This window comes from Equus przewalskii, chromosome 7, assembly GCF_037783145.1.
Source record: "Equus przewalskii isolate Varuska chromosome 7, EquPr2, whole genome shotgun sequence".
Lineage (NCBI taxonomy): Eukaryota > Metazoa > Chordata > Mammalia > Perissodactyla > Equidae > Equus > Equus przewalskii.
Window position 1 is genome coordinate 86,698,137 of NC_091837.1, and position 22,459 is coordinate 86,720,595.

Below are 22,459 nucleotides of genomic sequence, written 5' to 3' on the forward strand. Positions count from 1 at the left end.
TGATTATTTTAATGCATGTACTTTGGAATTAGTTGGTAAAATTTGAAATGCCAACAAACTTTTGGTTTAGGGGGGTGTGTGTAAGTGTGTTAGAGAGTTGCGTTCCCTGTACTTTTTATGAAAAGGATTCTCAAGGGTGAAAACATGCCCTAAAAATTGGAATATTCAACCAAGACACAGAAAAAGAAGTTGAGATAATTGTGGTGATTAACACTCCGATATAATGTCCAAAATGTCGTTTTCACTAGCAACCGAACTAAACAGTACTTTAGACACTTGCGTCTCTGTTTTTTGGAACTCTTTTATAGTAGAGTTTGAGAATCCTCAATTTATCACTATCAAATGATTTTGAAAAATAGTTATTTCGTACTAACGACTCTACTGATTTAACTGGTTAGTGATCTGATCTGTGTGAGTTGCTGACTAGATTTTGATCTGAGATATTCTTTTATTTAATGAAAGCATGTTCTAAGAAGCTTGAATGTTAAAGAAACTAAGAGTTGTACATAATCAAAAGGCTTCCCAATTTTCAGTGGAAACCCAGAGAGTTGAGGAGAAAATTAACCACTGGAATTTTCACTATGGAGGCTGTTGTTGATCTGTGCCAAGAAAGTTTCGGTGTTTTTGTGGAAGCTTAAATCTACTTGCAATAGACTGCGTAGAAAATGATAAGTCAGAAAATGCTGAACACACCTAAAGTGAAAAAGTCCCTATTCTCATTGCCTAGTGTATTCTCTTTTGATAAACAATAAGTATAGTTGAATTTTCCTTCATTATAAGGTTTAGAAAGGCAAAAATATTGAAAATCATAAACTTTGAAATGAAAAATTGTTAAAGTATGTCTTAAAATAGCACAAATGTTTGTTTTTCAGTTCAGTATATGTGGTACCTTTAAAAATGAGAATTAATTTCCTTCTGGCTAATATATTTCTGTCCAAATAGAAATGTCGTCACCTTAACAAAGAATATGAAATTTTAATTTCAACTACAAAAAAATTTTAAATTATAATTTGAACAACCTGTCATTTTGTAGTGAATAACATTTTTAACCAATTTTTTTTATTCAAAGACAGAAAAAACGAGTAGAGAGAGTCATTATTCTTCCTGAACAATAGAAGAAATGTTATGCTCATATGTCTAAAACATTGTTTCAAGAGAAAGACCTTTTGAAAACTAAAGAACTACTGAGGGTCCTCAGTCACTCATAATTTTTTGTAATAACATCTTTAGTCATATCCTCCACATGAATTCACATTGGAAAATTATAATACAATAGGTCTCCATGTCAAATATTAAGCTAATTGCCAATCTAGGTGATAGTCACCTGTCTGCTCTGAGAGTTGAGGTAAGTTTAATACAGAGACTGTCAATTCGTCTAGGTAGCTAGATGAGTAGGTACTTCCTCAAAAAACCTTTTGGAAATATGTGAGGTCAAAAAGACCTGTTAAGTTGAAATCTCTAAGTCTTAATTGGAACTATTCAAACTACCCCATTCTATCTAACAAACCATGAGCAAGGAGATGACATCACAATCGCTTAAAAGAAATACACCAACTCTCCTCACAAACACAATTTTTCATGGACTTAAGAGAATAGAAAGTATGTAAGTAGTTTAATGTTGAACCATGTGCTTGATTTTTATCTGCCTAGCCTCTGGTTAGTGGTTATTTTAATGTTTGCTCTCATATTTCTATACATTGAGCAAGGGATTTATTAGACACACTAGTAAGTATCTTTCCTCAAAAGAATGTTGTAAATGGAAAGAGGACATATAATGAATAATATCCAAATACAAAAATGTATTTGTACAGTTGAAAGTGCATGTTCTTTAGTAGTCTACTCAAGAAGAAATATATATTTTTCTTTCTTGAATAAAAGTGACTTTTTCTACAAACGTTTAATACGTGAAATATCACTTTTTGACGGTTTAAACCTTCCATATCCTATCAAGACACAAGAGTAATTAAGAGAAATTTTAAAGGTTATTTATAAATCTTGGGATCTAGGGCTTTTGAGATTCCACATGAGAAATATTGAAATGTTTTCCTCAATTTTCCACCAATATCTCAATTTTATTAGAAGAAAAGGTTGAAGACTTTGAATGTGAAATTGCATAATAGACTGAAACTAAATGTTTTCGTATTTTTCACATAGAAATGCTTGACTAATGCATATTTGAATTCTCCTTACCTTAATAACACATTCCCAAATTGCTCATTTAATATATAAGCTCATATTTAAATAAAATATGACTGCTCATATTGAAATAAAACAGTCCCCACAGAATTTTATTCTTGGGTGAACACAACCAAATTGCAATTATGCCGTTTTTGAGATTCTCAGGGTGCCGTGTATTTATGCGGCAGCCCATGGATGTGAAACGCTGTTATTATTTCCCGTCTTCGTAACAGAAGCAGCAGCAGCAGCAGTGTTCTTGCTAGTAATGTTCGACTCGATGGAACTGCTCTGTCTCTGTGGTAGTTCTATGAAATCAACGTTGCAGCGCACAAGTTTAATGGAAGAGTGGTGATTCTGTGTAAATTTTACCCTACGCTTACTCTTGTAGGAGATTAATACACTAATTTGTGTTTCATGAACTTAATATTATTTTAGAATCACTTTGGCTAAATTTGAAAATTCTTTGAAACCAATGAATCCCAGAATTCTTGTTAAGCACAGAAAGCAATAAAATGTAAATTTATTACACTGAATTGGAGCTGCTGGGTATTGTCTGTGTAATTCTTTTTTACTTGTTTCTTTCTTTTTGGTGCTATTGGAATTGTACAATATTGCTTTTAGGTAACATCAACCATTAAATAATGAAAACATCTTCAGTCGCTTGACGAGATACCTTTCCTTTCATTGATCATACCATCAATTTTGCTCTTGTGAACATGGATTCCTGTTTGTATGTTAACTACTTCACTGATTGCTTTTAAAACGTTCATGCCAAATATTTTTTTAATGAAAGAAATGAGTTGGAGTTTTGTTATTTAGCTTATTACATTTAAATACCAAAGACTGAGCCAATTATTTTTAAAATTTTCTATGGTTTTCTGAATGGAAATTACCGAAGTGAATGTCACTAATTTATATTCAACCCAAAATGATTGATGTATCTGTATATTGGCCACAATACAAGGTGTTAGCCTGTTTCAAATGATCTTTACTGCAACATTTAAAAAGTATTATCATTCTAAATTGATAGAAAAGGGAAAGGAAACCAGATTCGATTTAGTCAATTTGGTCAATCATTTTAGAAAAACTTATTTAACTAATTCTAACTCAAGAGGTTACATTATTTTAGTAATTTTAAAAATAATTCTAGTTTAAATTTATTTATTTTTGCTTTTTCTTCTCCGTCTCCCCTCCTTCTTGTTCTTCATCTTCATCTTTTCTCTCTCCTCCTTTCTCTTTCTCTGTGGCTAAATTATTTTGTATTTGGACAAAGTTATGATTGTTGTCAAATCATAAAGGAAGTTAAGTGGACGACTTGAGGAAGAGTACAAATAGTTCTGGCAAAACTGTCTTATTTAAAAATATATAAAATTAAAACTCGTTAGCACAGGACATTAATTTTGAAGAGAAAGATGATTTGAACAGATGACTCCATCCCTGTCACTTCCTTTATATTAAAATTTTCTTCCCTCATGTCTTCCACACCCTATTATTGCAGCATTATCGGCACACAGCCACATGACTCTTCATGACCTTGAACCATCTTTCTCCCATATCATCTGTTGTTTGTGTCCTGGCACACCGCTCTCACGCATTATGATATTCCTTTCTTTTGGAATGCATTGTGTCAAATGAAGAACAAGGTACAGATCTGTAATATTGTGATTGTGGGACTGTTTCTTTTCAGTTCCCTTTATCTCAACCTTAATTTCATTGGGAGTTAAGATCTGATTACTACTTGCCTAGGAATTAAGGACAAACACTCAAAGGGCTCAGGTAATAGGAGGAGAAAGAGATCTTCAAAATCCGCAGAATCTTGCTTCAAATATATCATTCCTGTGCAGATACTCCTTAAGGGAGATGGAGTATTATATATGTAGGCACATTGTCGTTTTTCCAATTATTGTTACTTTATAGCACAGTAAATAGCAATAGGTGGATAAGACAAGTGGTAATCTTATTGACATATTAAACATTTTTCATTTATTGATGCCATTCATGGTTACCACAGACCAATCTCATCCCACATTTAACATTACAGTTAGTAATATATCTTGCAAAATATTAAACAATTTTCCCTATTAATTATAAAATATACGTGCCTTAATATCATCATTGAATCTATAGCTCTTTCACTAAAGCTCTTCTAGAATGTGGTTCATTTAACTTTCTTTCCAAATGAAGCATCCAGTAGAGTAAAATTATTGCACCTATTGGGGCCAGCACGGTGGCACAGCTGTTAAGTTCGCACGTTCCACTTTGGCGGCCTGGGGTTTGCCGGTTCAGATCCCTGGTGTGGACCTATGCACTGCTTATCAAGCCATGCTGTGGCAGGCGTCCCACATATACAGTAGAGGAAGATGGGCACGGATGTGAGCTCAGGGCCAGTCTTCCTCAGCAAAAAGAGGAGGATTGACAGTAGATGTTAGCTCAGGGCTAATCTTCCTCGACCAAAAAAAAAGAAAAATTACTACACCTATAATAACATGTACTAGAATGTTAGATAAACCTGAGAAATACGCTGGGCTGGTATGCTATGGATGTAGAATGGAAGAGAGATTCCTCTGGTAAGATGGGTTGGGTTATGTTTGGGCAGATATTTGAGTTAATCTTGACAATCACAGTAATGCTACTTATAGTGGATGTTGGTGGTTTTTTCTGTTCACCCTCTGCATGCTCCCCCTATATGCTCACAGTCTTTTGGTTTAAAAATCCTTCTGTTTTTATGGAAGTCATATTCCATATTTTCAGATAGGTCTGCTTTGACTCATTGCTCCCCAAGCTCACCTGCAAACAAAGCCATGAACGTGCCACTCAAGCCTTCCCGTCCACATCTTCCATGTAGTATTTTGTTCCGGCGTGAGCTCTGAGGCCAAGCCAAGTCTGTTAGAGTCTCCCCTTGGACTTTGCTCCTTAAGCCACAAAGAAGAATTTATTTTGATAGTTGGAGGAAAAAGAAAACTGTAATGTAGTGAGTTTTAATCTGAGCCCTTTCTATAGTATTAGTGAGGGACGTTATCTTTGATCAGTCAACCAATCGATCTGTGACTCAGTTCCCCGTCTAGGAAATTGAGAATTTCGCCTAAATCAATGCTTTCTGTGGTGATTATTTCTTAAAAATAGTTATGTCTTTAAAAAAGAACTGGTGTATGCATTCCAACTGTCGAATTTCCTTTAGCTGAATCTCATATTTTCGATGTCTTCCATGTCTTATTATTTTCTAGTGTAAATATGTATCACAGGAGATAAATGCTAGGTAAATTTTTAACCTTATTTTCATCATCCATCACAAATATCTGATTTTGTTAAGTATGTGAAGTAAAGTAGTGTAGTATTATTGAATTTAACTCTGAGATGTTTTTCCATTTTTATAGCTGTAATTAAAAAACAGCAATACAGGCTCTTCAAAATTTGATGTATATTTTAGTTTAAATATTTTATATTTGGACAATAGATGTACTCTTTTCTGTTCACTGGTTTGTATTGAAAATATGGCAGAAAATATTTTTGGTCTTGTGTAAAGGAAAGAAGAGAAATAAGCTCTTAAGATTTTATGATTGTTGCCATGTTTTACACAGCAGCTATAATATTTTTATCCCTCCATTAAAAGCTTAAGCTAAGTTCCCAGCCTGACTGCGTGTGTTTAGCTCTGTCAGACATATACGCTTGCATACACATGTGCACGTGTGCACACACACACACACACTTACTCTCTAGGTACAATCTACCTATTATATAATGCCGTATTGTGCTTATGGAAAGTTTCAGTTACTCCCAGATAAAGAGGATTTCCAGCAAAAAAACAGTCTCCAAAGAAAAAGAAAATCCTTTTTTTTTTTTTTTAAAGATTTTATTTTTTTCCTTTTTCTCCCCAAAGCCCCCCAGTACATAGTTGTATATTCTTTGTTGTGGGTCCTTCTAGTTGTGGCATGTGGGACGCTGCCTCAGCGTGGTTTGATGAGCAGTGCCATGTCCGCGCCCAGGATTCGAACCAACGAAACACTGGGCCGCCTGCAGCGGAGTGCGCGAACTTAACCACTCGGCCACGGGGCCAGAAAATCCTTTTTTTTTAAAGCAACCTGACATTGGTGATGAATGGTGTTTCCTCTTGAGTTCAAAACTGCATTTCCCTCTCTGGTAAAATACATAGCAACCTTTCTATCATTTGAAAATCTTGCATTAACAGGAGAGATTTTTGAAGAATTTATGTGTTATGGTAAAATTCTAGTGCAGCAAAGCAATGGAGAGGTAGTGTAGAGTTCATTATAATAAGATTTTAGTTGGGCTAAATTGCTTAGCAATGAATAAATAATTCTTACTTGGGGCCAGCCCTGTGACTGAATGGTAAAGTTCACGCTCTCTGCTTTGGCGGCCCGGGGTTGGCTGGTTCGGATCCTGGGCGCAGACCTACGTACCTCTCATCAAGCCAATGCAGTGGCAGCATCCCACATAGAAGAACTAGAATGACTTAAAACTAGGATGTACAGCTATGTACTGGGGCCTTGGGAAGAGAATAAAAACAAATGAGGAAGATTGGCAACAGATATTAGCTCAGGGCCAATCTTCCTCACCAAAATAATAATATTTTTTAAAAATAGTAATTCTTACTTGAGAAGGGATCAATATATTTCTTGGTATTATAAAGCTGCAGTATTATAATTTTATCAAAAAAGCTAAAGCAGAGAAAATACAATGTATAATTAAAATATTATTGGGTTACCTCCTAAAAACTAAGCTCCCTTTGATAAAATATATTTGTCATTTCACTTTAATGTTTGACAGATTAAAATGTAATAAATGCTAAGTCCATTTTAGGATTTAAAATACATATTATCTTTGGTTGGGTTTTATTTAACTCTGTCAATACCTATAACTTATTGAATGTATATTTAAGATAGTATGTATAACAATCATTCAGGAGTCAATGTATGCAAAAAGGATGAAGCATAATAAGGTCCTTTTTCATTTAGAGTTGTCCCTTGAAGTCTTCTTGCAATTATTAGATTTTCTCTTGTAAATACTTGAATTAAGTATGTATGTATTATTCCACTATTGACTTATCCATGTACTTTTTTACTGATCACTTCGAGATCAGAATATTGATTCAAATATATGAAAAGAATATAAATAAGTGAAAAAACAAGGAAGAAATAGAAGGAAGAGAAGAGGAAAGGAGGAAATATTTAAAAAAAATTTTTTCCTTTGCCACCATTGTGAAAATTTAACAGTAAGAATTTCCTATGTTCTGTATCTGTTTTCACATCTCTACATGCTAAATTTCCAAGATGGGAGGAAGTGCATTTCTGGAAATTTTAATAGGACATTGTGTTGTGAAATTATTTACTAGATAAGTTAGTTGAGTGAATCCTGAAACGTAATGAATAAACCATGTAATATATTCAGAAACTTTAAAATGAAAATATAGGCCATGTAACTCATATAGATGCTTTTGATGATAATATACAAGTAGGGGGTTGATTCATTAATTTAGATTGTGAACAAAATCATGATGGATGTCATATGACCAGCAAGTGTATTAGTTTATCACACATCTTTCATCTTAAAATATTAAGATGTTTTTTCTTTTTTTGGAATCCATTTTTACTTCAAAATCAGATTATCATCCTTGCCAGAGGAAAGCCAGAGGCCCCCATGCAATAATGCAATATGTTCCTTCCCACTCTGTAAACCACTCATGGCTAGAGTTCCCTGTTTACTTGGAAGACACAGGTCATCGATGCACGTGTTTGGGTTTTATAGGCAGCACCATTCAATGTGACACTCAGCTTTGTCTTCTGTCCATAATCTCAGACTAATTAGAAGCTCTGCTCAGTTTTAATGGGATGACATGGTGAGAAATTGTTAAAATGATTTACAGTGAATCTTTAATGACTTCAGATCAGCTGTTTTCTCGTGGGATGCTCTTGTTAAGGTTAGAATGATGTTAGTCTTCCATTTTTTTGAAGTGCTTAATCCATTTTCACTATAATACTTAAAACATATGGAATGAGACATATTTTTTTACATCAAAATTGTTTTATCCAGTGTGCTTAATCATGTACAATTTATTGTGTCTATCATTTCTTCCTAGACTTCCTTTAGACTATAGTGTCAGGGAAGCAAAGGAAGCGTTGTGTAAATATGTGTAATTAAAGAGAAATTTCCCATATGTTTGTGGTCAGATAACCTTCCTAATGCATATAAAAGAAATAACAAACATTGTTTTCTGATTCTAAGGTGCACCTGGTATAAATTCAGCAGCCTGTCAACTTCAGTGTTTTCTGATATTCACTAGATAACTTCTTTTTTTGTTTTTGCTGGGTCAATCATTTGTCTTGTTTCCCTTTGTTTTTGAGCTATCTAAAGGTGTCATTACCACAAAGCCAGTGACATACTGAATAAATGAGGGATCCAGGCATGAGCTAAAAAACATAAAAGCTATTTTTAATTTTCTTTGTTTCTGCTACAGCTTATATGAAACAAAAATAGAATGGATTTGAAAAAACAAACACATGTCTGAAAAGAGACAAAGGGAGAAAAATCACAGAAGTTTATGGAGAAATATCTTGGAAGTGAGAAATATCCGGTTATTAATCTTTTCACTCTTACTTACCCTGGTTGAGTAACTACTTTTTGTCAGCATTTCTTGGGGAAAAAAAAACCTTTTGTGTAAGACTAACTTCCAGTTAATACCAATAGGCTCCATCTCTTTCTCTCTCCGTCTTTCTCTCTCTTTCTCAATCTATGATCAAGTTAAGTTTGGGAAGTCTTATAATTAAGGGAGCATTTCATTATTGTAGAGCTTTTCAGAATTTTCAGTGTGCTAATATGAATTATAAAGTTCTCAAACAGATTTATGGTTGTGAATTTCTAAACTCTTTAGACCACAGATTAATTTTCACCAATACTCACTTTAGCATATACTGTTTTGGTTTCATTATTTAGAAAATTCTGACCAATTCTTACTTTTCTGTAGCTTTGTAATTCCCAACACAATTGAAGCTTCTATTCCAGAGAACTTTACAAGAAACTTACTAATGTACTGAGAACAGGGACTATGTCTTGCACACCTTGGTGTGTCCATAATGTTTTACAAACTGTGCTTCATGCAAGAAAGCTGTACATTCTAGAGTCTGTACAACCTGCTAGGGATTAAGATGTTACCTTTTCTGAATTTAAAATAAGACTTGGTCTAATCAGAATGGCAGAAATACAAACGCATAACTGTTATATAAAAAACTAGTGGCATAGATACAAATAAAATCCTGTTCGATCAAACAGGATAGCAACCAACTCTGCCCTAGGGAACTGGGGAGGTTTGTACAGATGGCAACTAAACCCACTTTCTTAAAAAAAATTTTTATTTATTTATTAATTATTTTTTATTGTGGTGACATTGGTTTATAACATTATATAAATTTCAGGTGTACATCAATATCTTTCGATTTCTGTGTTGATTATTTCAGTTCACCACCCAAAGACTAATTACAACCATCAGCACACATATGACTAATCACCCCTTTAGCTCTCCCCCCTTTCCTCTTCCCCTCTGGTAACCACCAATCCAATGTCTGTCTCTATGTGATTGTAGTTGTTTTTGTCTTCTACTTATGATAGACATCATACTGTATTTGACTTTCTCCCTCTGACTTATTTCGCATAGTGTAATACCCTCAAGGTCCATCCATGTTGTCACAAATGGCCATATTTCATCGTTTCTTATGGCTGAGCAGTACTGCATTGTGTGTATATATACCACATCTTCGTAGTCCATTTGTCCCTTGATGGGCATCTAGGTTGCTTTCAAGTCTTGGCTATTGTGAATAATGCTGCAGTGAACATAGGTGCATGTGCCTTTATGCATTCATGTTTTCATGTTCTTTGAATAAATACCCAGCAGTGGAGTGGCTGGATCATATGGTAGTTACATTCTTGATTTTTTGAGTAATATCCATAGTGTTTTCTGTAGTGGCTGTACCAGTTTGCATTGCCACCAGCAGTGTATGAGAGTTCCCTTCTCTCCACATTCTCTCCAACACTTGCTTCCTATCTTGTTAATTATAGCCATTCTGATGAGAATGAGGTGATATCTCATTGTAGTTTTGATTTGCATTTCCCTGATGGTTAATGATGTTGAACATCTTTTCATGTGCCTATTGGCCATCTGTATATCTTCTTTGGAGAAATATCTGTTCAGATCTTTTGCCCATTTTTTAATTGGGTTGTTAGGTTTTTGTTGTTGAGACACATGAGTTCTTTGTATATTTTGGATATTAATCCCTTATCAGATATATGGCTTACAAATATCTTCTCCCAATTATTAGGTTGTCTTTTCGTTTTGTTGATGGTTTCCTTTGCTGTGCAGAAGGTTTTTAGTTGGATGTAGTACCATTTGTTTATTTTTTCCATTGTTTCCCTTGCCCAGTCAGACATGGTGTTTGAAAATATGCTGCTAAGACCAATGCCAAAGAGCATACTGGCTATGTTTTCTTCTAGATGTTTCATGGTTTCAGGCCTTACATTCAAGTCTTTAATCCATTTTGAGTTGATTTCTGTGTATGGTGTAAGATAATGGTCTACGTTCATTCTTTAGCATTTGGCTGTCCAGTTTTCCCAGCACCATTTATTGAAGAGATTTTCCTTTCTCCATTGTATGTTCTTGACTCCCTTGTCAAAAATTAGCTCTATGTAGATGTATGTGTTTATTTCTGGGCTCTCGATTATGTTCCATTGATCTGTGTGTCTGTTTTTGTGCCAGTACCATGCTGTTTTGATTACAATATCTTGGTAATATATTTTGAAATCAGGGAGAGTGATACCTCCAGATTTGTTCTTTTTTTCTCAGGATTCTTTTGGCTATTTGGGGTCTTTTGCTGTTCCATGTAAATTTTAAGATTCTTTGTTCTATTTTTGTGAAAAATGTTGTCGGAACTTTGATAAGGATTGCATTGAATCTGCAAGTAGCTTTAGGAAGTATGGACATGTTAACTATGTTAATTCTTCCAATCCAAGAGCATGGAATATCTTTCCATTTCTTTGTGTCTTCAATTTGTTTCAACATTTTATAGTTTCAGTGTACAGATCTTTCACCTCTTTGGTTAAGTTTATTCCCAGATATTTTATTCTTTTTGTTACAATTGTAAATGGGATTGTATCCTTAATTTCTCTTTCTTTTTTGTTAGTGTATAGAAATGCAACTGATTTTTGTATGTTGATTTTATATCTTGCAACTTTCCCATATTCTTTTATTATTTCAAAAAGTGTTTTAGTGGATTCTTTAGGGTTTTCTTTATATAAAGTCATATCATCTGAAAACAGTGACAGGTTCACGTCTTCTTATCGAATTTGGATACCTTTTATTTCTTTTTCTTGTCTGATTGCTCTGGCTAGGACTTCCAACACTATCTTACATGAGTGGTGGAAGTGGGCATCCTTGTCTGGTTCCTGTTCTTAGAGGGATGGCTTTCAGTTTTTCTCCATTGAGAATGATAGTAGCTGTAGGTTTGTCATATATGGCCTTTGCTGTGATGAGGTACTTTCCTTCTATACCCATTTTATTCAGAGTTTTTATCATAAATGGAAGCCGTATCTTGTCAAATGCTTTCTCTGCATCTACTCAGATGATCATATGATTTTTATCCTTCATTTTGTTAATGTGGTTTATCACGTTGGTTGATTTGCAGATGTTGAACCATCCCTGCATCCCTGGAATATATCCCACTTGATCATGATGTATGATCTTTTTAATGTATGTTGTATTTGATTTGCTAGTATTTAGTTGAGGGTTTTTGCATCCATGTTCATTAGTGATAATGGCCTGTAATTTTCTTTTTTGTGTTGTCTTTGTCTGGTTTTGGTATCAGGGTAATGTTGGATTCATAGAATGAGTTAGGTAGCTTCCCCTCTTCTTCAGTTTTTAGAAGAGTGTGAGAAGGATGGGTATTAAGTCTTCTTTGAATGTTTGGTAAAATTTACCAGGGAAGCCGTCTGGTCCTGGACTTTTATTTTTGGGGAGGTTTTTGATTACTGTTTTGATCTCCTTACTGGTCATTGGTCTCTTCAAATTCTCTATTTCTTCTGATTCAGTTTTGGAAGGTTGTATGCATTGAAGAATTTATCCATTTCTTCTCGATTATCCAATTTGTTGGCGTATAGCTATTCATAGTATTCTTTTATTATCTTTCGTATTTCTGAGGTGTCTATTGTAATTTCTCCTCTCTCGTTTCTGATTTTATTTATTTGAGCCTTCTCTTTTTTTCTTGGTGTGTCTAGCTAAAAGTTTGTCAATTTTGTTTATCTTTTCCAAGAACCAGCTCTTGGTTTCGTTGATTTTTCTCTATTTTTTTTTTTTGGTCTCTTATTTCATTTATTTCTGCTTTGATTTCTATTATTTTCTTCCTTCTACTGAGTTTTGACTTTTTTCTTTTTCCAGGTCCGTTAGGTGTACTGTTAGATTCTTTATTTGAGATTTTTCTTGTTTGTTGATGTAGGCCTGTATTGCTATAAACTTCCCTTTTTAGAAGCACTTTTGCTGTATCCCATAAATTTTGGCATGTCGTATTTTCATTTTCATTTGTCTGCAGGTATTTTTTTATTTCTCCTTTGATTTCTTCATTTACCCAATAGTTGTTCAGTAGCATTTTGTTTACTCTCTCTATATTTGTGGCTTTTCTGATTTTCTTCCTGTAGTTGATTACTAGTTCTATCCCTTTGTGGTCCGAAAAGATGATTGGTATTATTTCAGACTTCTTAAATTTATTGAGACTTGCTTTATGGGCTAATATGTGATCAGTCCTGGAGAATGTTTCATTTTCATTTGAAAAGAATGTGTATTCTGTGGTTTTTAGGTGGAATGTTCTATATACTAAGTCCCTGTGATCTATTGTGTCATTTTTCGACCAATGTTTCCTTATTGATCTTCTATTTGGATGGTCTGTCCATTGGTGTAAGTGGAGTGTTAATGTGCCCTACTATTCATGTGTTACTATCTATTTCTCCTTTTATGTCTGTTAATAATTGCTTTATATATTTAGGTGCTCTATGTTGCATGCATAGATATTTAAGAGTGTTATATCTTCTTGTTGGTTTGTTCCCTTTATCGCTATGTAGTGCCCTTCTTTATCTCTTGTTACAGTTTTTGTTTTCAAGTCTATTTTGTCTGATATAAGTATTACTACCCCAGCTTTCTTTTCATTGCCATTTGCATGGGATATCTTTTTCCATCTCTTCACTTTCAGTTTGTGAGTGTCTTTAGGTCTGAAATGTGTCTCTTGTGTGCAGCATATATATGGGTCTTGTTTCTTTATCCAGTCAGCCACCCTGTGCCTTTTGATCAGATCATTTAGTCCATTGACGTTTAAAGTAGCTGTTGATAAATATGTATTTATTGCTGTTTTGCTATATTTTTTTCCGAGTTTTTTGGTAGTTCTCTGTTCCTTTCTTCTTCTCTTGATCCCTTCCCTTCTGGTTTGATGGCTTTCCTTAGTATTACGTTTGGATTCCTTTCTCTTAATTTTTTTGTGTATTTATTATAGGTTTCTGGTTTGTGATTACTATGAGGTTCATATATAATAACCTACGTGTATAGCAATCAGTATTAAGTTGATGGTCTCTTTAGTTTGACCTCTTTTAAAAGCTCTAGTCTTTTACTCCCCTCCTCCCACATTTTATGTTTTTGGTATCATATCTAACCTCTTTGTGTGTGTGTGTGTGTGTTATCCATTACCCTCTTATCGTGGAAATAGATAATTTTAGTACTTTTGTCTTTTGACCTTCATGTTATCTTCCTATGTGATTTATCTGCTATCTTGACTGTATTCTTGCTTTTACCAATGATTTCACTGCTTTTTATTTTGACAATTTTCTTATTCCTATTTGTGGTCTTCTTTTCCCCACTTAAAAAAGTCCCATTAGCATTTCTTGTAAGTCTAGTTTCTTGGTGATAAACTCCTTTAATTTTGTCTTGTTTGGGAAACTCTTTATCTCTCCTTCTATTCTGAATGATAACCTTGTCAGATAGAGTATTCTTGGCTGTAGGTTTTTTCCTTTCAGCACTTTAAATAAGTTGTGCCACTCCCTTCTAGCCTGTAAAGTTTCTGCTGAGAAGTCAGCTGATAGCCTTATGGGGTTTCCTTTGTATGTAAGTTGCTGCCTTTCTCTTGTGGCTTTTAGGATTCTCTCTTTATCTTTAATTTTCAGCATTTTAATTATAATGTGTCTGGTGTAGGTCTCTTTCGGTTTATCTTGTTTGGTGTTCTCTGTGCTTCGTGTACCTGGATATTTGTTTCCTTCCTTAGGTTAGGAAAGTTTCAACTATTATTTCTTCAAATAGATTCTCTGCCCCCTTGTCTCTCTCCTCTCCTTCTGGGACACCTATAATACAGATGTTAGTGTGCTTTATATTGTCCTAGAGGTCCCTTGGACTGTTTTTGTTCTTTTAAATTCTTTTTTATTTTGTCTGTTCAGCTTGGATGATTTCCTCTAGTCTTTTGTCCAGCTTGCTGAACTGTTCTTTTTTGTTTTCCAAAGTAATTTTATTGGCATTATAATGTTTTATAACATTGTGTAATTTCAGGTGCACATTACTGTTTATCAGTTCCTGAATAAACTTCATCATACTCACCCCCAGTAGTCTAATTTTTTCCATCACCATATGTATGTACTCCTTTATCCCTTTCACCCATCCTCCCAACCCCCTTCCCCTCTGGTAATCACTAATCTGTTCTCTTTATATATGTATTTGTCATCTTCCACATACGAGTGAAATCAGGCATTATTTATCTCTGTCTGGCTTATTTCTGTTAACGTCATAGCCTCAAGGCCCATCCATGTTGTTGCAAATGGGACGATTTCATCTATTTTTATGGCTGAGTAGTATTCCATTGTACATATATACCATATCTTTTTTATCCATTCATCTATAGATGGGCACTGGGGTTGCTTCCACATCTTGGCTATTGTGAATAATGCTGCAATGGGGGACATAGGGGTACATAAATCTCTTTGGATCATTGATTTCAAGTTCTTTGGATAAATACTCAGTACTGGAATATCTGGATCATATGGTCTTTCTATTTTTAATTTTTTGAGAAATCTCCATACTGTTTTCCATAATGGCTGCACCAGTTTGCATTCCCATCAGCAGCGTATGAGTGTTCCCTTTTGTCCATGTCCTCTCCAACATTTGTTGTTTTTTTCATGGTAATTATAGCCATTCTGACTGGTATAAGGTGACATCTCATTGTAGTTTTAATTTGCATTTCCCTAATAATTAGTGATATTGAGCATTGTTTCATGTGTTTATTGCCCATCTGTATATCTTCCTTGGAAAAATGTCTATTCATACCCTCTGCCCATTTTTTTGATTGGGTTGTGTTTTATTGTTGTTGAGTTGTATGAGTGCTTTATATATTTTGGAGTTCCATTCTTTTGTATCATCTACTCTGCTATTGAGTCCCTCTAGTGAATTTTTCATTTCCAGTATTCTTCATTTCTGATTGGTTCATTTTATGTTTTCCAATACTTTGTTGACGTGCTCACTGAGTTCATCCATTCTTCTCTCAAGTTCAGTGAGCCTCCTTATGACCTTTTGTTTGAACTCTTTGTCAGATGGATTGTTTATTTCTGTTTCATTTAGTTCTTTTTCTGGGGTTTTGTCCCGTTCCCTTGGTTGGAGCCTAGTCCTTTGCCTCCTCATTTTTCCTCTTTCTCCATGCTTATATCTATGTATTAGGTGGGTCAGCTACATCTCCTAATTTCGGAGAAGTGGCCTTATGTAAGAGATTGCTTATGAGGCCGAACCAGTGTACTTGCCTCTCGTCACCAGTTCCAAATGTTCCAGATGCATCCCCTAAGTGGGCCGTATGTGTCCTTCTTTTCTGTCAGGGTTGCTTTTACTGCAGTGCCTAGAGAGGTTAGGCTGTCCCTCTGGTCAGCTGGTTGTAATGCTCAGCTGCGTGTGACTTCGACGGCCCCTGTAGTCACTTTATCAGGTGTGGTGGAGCCCCAGCACAGCTGGCTACAAGGTCTAATAGCTCATTCCTATTGCAGTTTTTCTGTTAAGTGAGTAGGCCCCCAGCATGGCTGGTTGCTAGACTCAGAGGCTTACAATTGCTGTACACCTCCAGCCTGCAAGGCTGTCGTCAGCTTTTAGAGTTGCATCTGAGTGCAGCTGGCCCCAGGCACAGGAGCACCCAGTTGTTTCAGGCTTTGGAAGGTGGAGTCAATCCTCTACATAGCTGTTTGAGAAACACAAGTCTTCTGCTGCTGACAAGCCCCACTGCTGACAGGGCCACACATACCATCAAACAGTCCTGCCCTGTGTGTGTGCCCCAACCCCCTGAAATGGACCCAGTTTCCCTCCTGCAGAGGCCCCACACACTCCACCAATGCCCCACACACTCCACCTGCTCCTTGGGTATGCCCTGCTCCTCAGTGGTGGACCCACTTGCTGGGCTGCGGATCCAGTCACCAGCCTATGCAGGCCCACAAGGTCCCAGAGGGCTTCCTGTTGAGTGGGGCCAATCCCTAGGTGAGGCTGCCTGCCCAGGTTGAACTGGATTAAATCAGCACTCTAGTGGATGTGGCAGACCCTGGGCTAACAGGCAAGGGGAAGAGCTCCAATGGTGTCTGCCAGTGTCTGTATCAGCACTCCTGTACTAGGTCACGATAATGGATGCCGCCAATGTCTCAGTCCCTGGAGAGATCTCACCTCTCCCAGCATACACCCAGAACCTACCAGGTGAGTCTGTTTTTACCAAAGGATTGTGCGCTTTTCTTTCTTGTGATTTCACATTGCTTTCTGAAATAGGTGAATTTGTGTGTGGACTCTTTAAGAGCTGGCTTTTTTTCCGTTATGTCCTATAGCGTTTCTGTGGGTGTTCCCCATTGTTCTTAGTAGGCAGCAAAGCCAGATATTATGACAGTCATCTCAGTTGTACTGAGTCCAAAAGAAGCTTGTATGGGTAAAGCTTCCCCGCCAGGTCCCCCACTCCTCCAGGGAAGGCTGTGTGCTTTAGGATTGCTCCCAGCTGGCCATGAAGTACTGTGTCTTGCGAAGGTGGCTTTTTTTTCTCTCCAGAAAGGAATTTCTGCCTCTTCCACCTCAGTCAGGACTGTCCCATGTTGCGGGGGTTCTTTTCATTCAGTGTTCAGTTCTCTCTCAGGGGTAATTGTTTCCAGAGTAGTTGTAATTTGGTTGTGTCCATGGGAGGAGTTGAGTTCAGAGTCCTCCTATGCTGCCATCTTGACACTAACCTCCTAAACTGACTCTTAAAGGAAAAATTGTTACTTCTCCAGGTGAAGTATATGAATATATATATATATATATATATATATATATATATATATATATAGATCATACTATTAGCTCTTCAATTTGCATCATTTTTTATGACTTCTGAGGAATATCCTTGACTATGTTCATTAAACTTGAGAAGTTTGAGAATCTCTATGAATGGTTGAACCCATGGGGTCTGTCTTGCAATGTGTCTCAGGATGAGCCATTTTTATGATGCGTGTATGTGGGGATGGATGGATGGATGAATGGATTGTAGCTAGAAGTTGAGTCATTTTGTATTTATGTATTGTTTTAAATTTTTTTATTTTCAATTTTAACTGTTTAATGACTCTGTCCCTAATTCTTAGGATACCTCATTTTAGATGCCTCTGAATTGAATACAGCCAGATTTGAGAGTTGGGTTATGTGGCTTGGATCTTTATTTTTTTAATCTCCCGTAGCCTTTTGTTAGAGGTACTGTATTCTGAGGAGTAAATAACATGAATGTGCAGGTATCACATGAAATTGTGTTGATTGTATGGGCCTGGGCTGTCCTCTGTCCTGATTTAACGGCTGAAGGTGCCCTTCATGTTGCAGGCTAGATTTCCTCTAACACCAACTTGCACACATGAGATGTTAGTACACTGGACCTGCCTCTCCTAGGCCAGATTACATCTTCCATACTTCAGCTGCCAAGACGTGGCTTTTAACTTGGCCTTGGTGGCCCTGCCTGCTAGCCACTGGCAGCTTAGTTTCCATTTGTACATTCCAGTGAGTATCTTAATAGTTCAGACTATGATTATTACCTGTCATAAACATTAGAAGAATTACTGAGACAGAAAAGATGCTTATCAGCACTCCTGTATTTGGGGAAATCATTGCCGATCTGATAAATTGAGAGCTTGTTTCCATAGTATTAAAATTTTGGAGGAATCTGCCAGTAAAAAGATGAAGACCTGAACACAGAAATGCCTGAAAAGAGAATGATGTGTCCCCTCTGCAGCTCTCCTCCTCTCCTTTGCCTTTTTTCAATGTGCTGTGTCCCCAGGGTGGGTTGACCTTCTCTCCCTTGTCTGCCTCTCTACTTATTATTCTAGTTTCACTTCTTAGGCAGCTTCCTTCTTGTGGTCACTTATGGGAAAATACGTTAGTTATTTATAAAATATTTCATTGTGTTTTAGGTATTTTACTATATTGTTCATTTGGTCCAAGGTCGTCTTCCTGATTAGTGCAGTTCAGGTATATGACTGAATTTGAAAATTTTATATCAAAATGAAATGAGGAGCTCACAGCAGAAAGTTCATAAATATTTGACAAGGTAATATGTAGATAATCTTTTCAGAGCATTGTCTTTTTGGCTAAGAGAACAGAAAATGTCTTGAAAAATAAAAAGTGGGATATGTTTAGTAGAAAGGAATGTATGATAGGATGAACCCTATGGAAGACATCGACTCAGTGTAATCTCTGAAAATTGTGTATTTGGACTTCATTGGATGTAATGGAATATATAGTGGAAGGTAAACTTACCATTGATAAACCTGACAGTAGTGTAAAAAATTATCAGATACATAATGTTATCTTTCCCTGGTCGCATTTGTATTTGCTGCCCTGTATTTGACAATGGAAATTATGGAACTTCTTCCTTCTACTGGCTGTCAGCCATATCAATTGGAAAAGAAAATGCAGAAATTTACCATGGTATATTGTAGTTGACTTTCAGAAATTTTCTTGAGGAAATACTAAAAATAGGATTAAAAAATTTGAGTGGAAGAATTACTCATTTTTAGGTTCAGCTTCACAGATTTTATATTGGGCACCAAAGACAACTATTGTGCAAATATTTATGCTATGATTATTTAGAATATGAAATTGTGTTGAACATAATTAGAAATTGTGAAGACAAATGTATATTGGTGCAGACTTCAGGGGGATAATTTAATATTTCATAGTCAATCCCAAAAAAAGCTTTCAACAGCCAAGTTACACTTTGTCACTTACTAGTTAGTCAAAATAAGACAATTAGAATAAAGAAGCAGAAGAAAATAATTCAAATATGAGAATGCTTAATTTTCATTATTTGTACATACAAAAAGAAAATAACCAAAATGTTACAAATACAAGGAAAATTTAAATAAATTAAATCCATACATTGGATTTTTACAGTGTCATTAAGAATGGAAATTTGGAGACTATTTACATACTTAGGGAGATGTTGATTAAAATGCTAGATGTAAAAGGCCAATTAAAAAAGGGCTCCACAATTATTAGAAAAATGTAAATATAGACAATCTGGAAAACTATACCAATATTAAAAGAGGCTACTTTTGTAATAGAGATTAAAAAGTATTATTTTGTAAATAACACTTTTTTGAATTTTTGTTAATGACATTATATTACTTTTAGAACTAAAAATGGTTTTCTCAAAAGTGTTTGAGATAATATTGTAATAAATCCTGTGTTATGACATGGCATAAGAACATGATTATAAAGAAAAATAATGGTATTAATAGTAATAGTTATAAACTACTATGTTGACATTGTCAATAGACCCTTCAACAGAAAAGGTAGATAATTGAATAGGTAGTATTTTTTATTTTCTAATTTCCAATTTTACAAGGAAGTTTTATTGCTTATGATTATTTATTTGTATAAAACAGTACTTCCTAAAAGTGTCTAGGACACTGTTAGCCTGAGCAGCGTGATTTAAAATTATAATCTTAAAATAAATAAAACTCTGTTTCCTTCTGTGCAGATTAAATAACTTTGAATACACTGAATTCTAATCTCAGTTCCCTCTATATAAAAGCCTTAATGTTTATTACATTAAGGATGATTTATGCTTTTGATAGCTACGATTTTAGTTACCCTCAGTCATGTTTCTGAAGACTCTCTAAAAATGAATGCATTTTAAAGAAAGTATATTTACTTATTTAAAACACAATTACTAATGACTTGATTAAAAATAGATATTACTTTATTGGATTTTGGTAGGGCATTATAATTATAAGCTAAAGTAATTAAACCATGTCATCCTCTTTGTGTAATTTTAAATATACTTGAATAGTATATATATCAATAGATGCCATATTTTTAAATCTCTATTTCTTTGACTCACTGATAGTTTCAGATTTTTTCTGCTTCTCTTTTAGAATATTAGCTAATAGGGTGGAATCTGCCTGGAAATTTTCTTTGAATTCAATTCAATTCAGTTCAATCCACCACTATGAAATATGCTAGGCCCTACTTTAAGCATTTAGGATATAATGATTAAAAAGACAAGGTCCTTTACTCCATTGTTTGTGTTTTTACAAGTGGAATGTAAAAGCAATTAATGAAACATGGAAAGTGTGATGATAATAACAGTAAACACATTGATTGCTTAAAGACATCAGTGCATAAATGCTTAGTCTTTAACAGATCATTCTGGTAAGACATCTATTGTATACATGAGCTATCACTGTAGTTGAAAAATGATATTCCAGATTTTTAAACTTGACAGATATTTATACATGTTATAGAATTCCACTTAAACATTCTAGAATCTATATAAATACATTGTGTATCATGAATCTGAGATTTTATTTTACTGTCGTATGTTTTAAATAATATACATTTCTCTCTCACACTATGTTAGGTAATATATATGATTTACGTTCTCTATCATCAAGTTCCTGTATCTTAAAAGTCAGATGAGATAAAGAACCAAGCAAATCACATGGTGTATTTTGGCAGAGTTCTGAGTTCTTTTAGAAAGTATGCTGTATCCAATATCTTGAAATTTACAGTTATTTCTTTAACTTGTGAATTAATGTTTACTTCCATCTTTGCAAAAACCTTTAAGAAAGGGCGTTTTATTTAAGTAAAGCGTGGTGTTTCAGGCATATTTTTAATAGAGAATGAGACGAAAATACTGAGGCTCAAAATTTTCTAGGAAAGAAGAATTTAGATTTAACATTTGTTTATTAGTTCTTCCTATAGAAAAATAAGTAGAGACTTGGAAAACTAAATAATTCTAAGAGAAATAGAACTATTAATTATTTGTCTACATTCTGGGTTCATTATTTAAAATAATTTGTTGTAATATAAACATTGTTATCTCTGTAACTGACGTGGTTTGGTAAAAGTAATAGTTGTCATGTACAAATTTATAGATATTATTCTATCTAGCTTTTATGATATCCTCCTCTGAGATATATAGTATTGTTCCACATTATTGAACTCTCTTCTAGCTTTTCAAAACTTCGTGAATTACAGTTCAAAAATGTGGCAGAGGAAAATAAATCTACTCTTTTCAATCCCCTTTCTGCTTTCCGAGGAGGGTAAAGCATGGTAACAGGAGCTTGTCTTGTTTTCTGAGGCAGGTTGTGGGTTAGATCTGTAAGAGTGGAGACATAAAGACAGGGCTGATTGCCCTTGAAGAGAGAGAGAAAGGGAAGAAAAGCCGGGAAGGACGATCTACGAGGTGGGGCAGGAACAAAGCAGAATTTAGAGGCTTCATGAGGAGGCAAAGGGTCAAGAGAGAGAAAAAATGGGACTTTGATGTGATCAGAAATGTATAACTTAAACTTGTTACTGAGTTGTTTATTTTGTGGTATGTGATGCAAAGCCTTTCTGTTTCCCACAGATTTTTCAGTGAAGCCCATATTTCTGAGTATTGATTCAATAAAGTTCTGCACCTTCCATGGATGACAAAGGGTGAACAGCAGAAGCAGTGGCCAGAGAAAGCCACCATCTTGATCTAAAACAATTAATTATTTTATGAAATGTGGATAACGAATGAGACAAAGTCATGATAAACTGAAATATTTATTGCAATTTTTATGTTAACATATTTTAACATTTATGTTCCACTAATGGTTCCCTGTTATCTTTTAGAAAATAAAACAATAAGCATGACATATGCCTCATCTGAAAAATAATGTATTGCCTTTTTTATCATCCAAAGAAACAAGTCTTAATTTAAACTCTCTAAGTTTGGTTTAGTACAAAATATGTCATAGAAAT

At 35.0% G+C, this 22,459-nt stretch overlaps 1 protein-coding gene and 1 long non-coding RNA gene across 2 annotated transcripts in view; both read left to right on the forward strand.

Annotated features, from left to right (window-relative positions):
• Window positions 1-22,459, forward strand: part of DOK6 (docking protein 6) — a 411,319-nt gene that overhangs the window by 71,315 nt on the left and 317,545 nt on the right. The gene's annotated exons all lie outside the window — the stretch shown is intronic.
• LOC139084595 (uncharacterized) lies at window positions 1,505-22,371 on the forward strand. Its single transcript, XR_011542102.1, has 3 exons — window positions 1,505-1,599; window positions 3,677-3,821; window positions 22,080-22,371. It is a non-coding gene; the product is annotated as an uncharacterized lncRNA (long non-coding RNA).